Raw genomic sequence first — 2,762 nt, 5'->3', positions numbered from 1 at the left:
TTTGTTTTTCGTGTACAAACCGGACATAGCAAATAAGATGGGTGTCTTTGTGGTTGTCTGTTGCCTCATCCAACTGCAGTGCAAAGTCTTTTCCTCGTAGATTACAGATGAGCTGATCATTAATATCTTGAGCCATATCATTGATCCTCCGGCTGACAGTATTATTAGAAAGAGGCACTTTCAGCAGCTGTTTACCCGCATCTTCGCTGACCATGTTTGTTACCATTTTAACAGCAGCAGGCAAAATCAGCTCTTCTGCAATTGTGTGGGGTTTTTTACTCTGTGCAACTAGATAGGCCACTTGATATGAGGACAGGAGGGCATTACTATTAATTTTGGTTTGTTTAGAGAAAGTGGACTTTTGTACTTTGGCTTCTGCAACTTTTCTTACAAAAAATTCCCTTGGTTTTCCCACCACATTTGGGTGAAGACTTTCAAGATGCCTCTTAAGTTTACTTGGAAGCATGCATTCCAGAGCCAAAACTTTTAAACAGATTGCACATTGCGGACGGTCCTCATTATTAACCTGAACACATGTGAAACCATAATCCAGATACCTGTCATCGTACTTTCTGTACTTGGCTTTTCGTTTCCCGTCCTCTTTGTCAGAAGAACCTGCAACTTCACTTTGCGCAGATGAACTTGAACTCTGGATTAGAAATCTCTTCATTGTCAATCAGAAAGATGGAAATCAGTTTCACGCGTCTGAATTATTCGGATGGAGAAGTCTTTCTATCTGTAAAGTTCCTGGCCTTCTTTGCTTTTCCTTTGCTCAAGTATGTCCAGGTTTCTTCCGGGTCTCATCCAGTCTCCACGGTATAATAAGTCTGAAGTACAAAACATCCAGGTAAGAAAAGTATAAGTAGAACAAAAGTTATCCTCTTTCTAATGATGGATCTATTATTGATGTTAATATCCAATAGCAGCCCGTGATGATGATGACCATTTGGATTAATTATTCTTATTGGTACCCCACACAGGTAGAAATAGCATTCAGTTTTGTAATGAGATCTAAGATGGCACATTTTTGCAAACAATGAAGAAAGCCAAATTGCAGCTAATGTGTACATCAGACTGATTTGTAACACCAAAGACCACACTTCAACAATTCCTGGGCCCAGCCAAGGACATATCACAGTAGTACAGAGTACGCTACAGAACGGACATATCGTTTTTAATCCAAATCATGGCAGTAGTTTGACTGACATTACAGCAACCCCTACTGAGTTTTTTCTGCTCCCTAATACTTTTTGCTCTCTACTGAGAACGGGCTAAACCGAGAAACACGTGTCTAGAAAGAACAGGACTACCTACAACTTTGGTGAAAGACTACAGCAACTTTGAAAGTAAGCATACTGCATTTACCAGGATGCAATGGGATGAACTCTGCTGGGATGAGAGGCAAATGCTGCAAAGCCCGAAACATGTAAACGCAGACGCCTGTGTGCCTGTGGAGAGGTACTGTGACCTGTGAAGACTTGGGCACCATTTCAGCAACCCCTGATGACTTTTCTGCCCCTTAATACGTTTTGCTCTCTACTGATGACGGGTTAAACCACCCTCCCTCTCACTCCTGGAGGGGGCTTGAGCCATCTGCAACATCCTGGTGGGCCTTACTACTGGTCGAGAGGGCCCGTGCCTCACCCACTAAAATTGAGTGAAGAGATGTGTGGGATAGATAGACTGCAAAGGAACGGCATTTGGTAAAACCACGTGCTTACCACACAGCAGTCAGCACCAAAACAGGGCATCAAGGACCAAGTACAGAATGCTTGCATTATTGCAAAAACTAAATAACATCCTTAATAAAGAGCCTTCAGACACTGTGTGTGCTACCTGCCATAAAGCAACAATGGGAGCGCAGCAGAACAGCATTGAGCCGCAGATAGACTGGAGTCATGAACACAGAGAATGCTCAGCAATTGTAGTATTATACCTCTGCTTGTAGTTTCTACGTTTTTGTAACTTGCACAAGTCACTTTTTCCAACTGTAATGTACCTTTTGGTACTTCTTGTAGTTTGTTTGCTCACGTTACTGCCTCATGTAACTTAACGTTTGCTTTTGTAATTTGGTCACTTGTAATTTTCTCCTCATGTATCATTACTGTTCCTATTGTGAAGTGCTCTGACACCTTTGGGTAAAGTCTGCACTATATAAAAATGCATTAAATCAATCAATAAATAAATAAATATGATGCAGAAGTGGAGACCCATTCATTGGAGCATGCAGGACTATTTCTAGCAGGTGAGTCCCACCCACCTCTCTCTGTGCCATTCCAGAGAGCTCCACTGCCAATAACCTATTCTTATTCAGAAAATGTTCCCACAGAGTTTTCCATTTCTGATGCCACAGCTGTGACCCCTATATTATGAATTGGTTCTCTGCTCCTTACTGTAGCATCAGAGTCGTGCATACAATTTTCTTGACCGAGGTAACGATGTCACCGCTGGAGAAAACCACATGCATCATTTGAATGAGGAAAGATGTCCTTTAAAACGGAGACGACATTTGAAAGGGGAAAACACGGTTTCCCATCACCTTAACAAAGCTTATTGTGCAGTCAGATGGAAGCCTGTGAATCGTAGCATGCACCGAGCATTGAAGAGCTGCTCAGGCCAGAGGAGATTGGCAAACCATGATATAAATTAGATTTTAATTGGACACATTAGTAAAAATGATGGATACCATATGCCCCTTCTTTCACGAAGACACTTTTTCCTGCAAAAAAATGTAAATATCACTTCTGCCCCTTTCATTCAGC

This window comes from Lissotriton helveticus, chromosome 9, assembly GCF_964261635.1.
Source record: "Lissotriton helveticus chromosome 9, aLisHel1.1, whole genome shotgun sequence".
NCBI lineage: Eukaryota > Metazoa > Chordata > Amphibia > Caudata > Salamandridae > Lissotriton > Lissotriton helveticus.
This window is presented reverse-complemented; position numbering follows the sequence as displayed.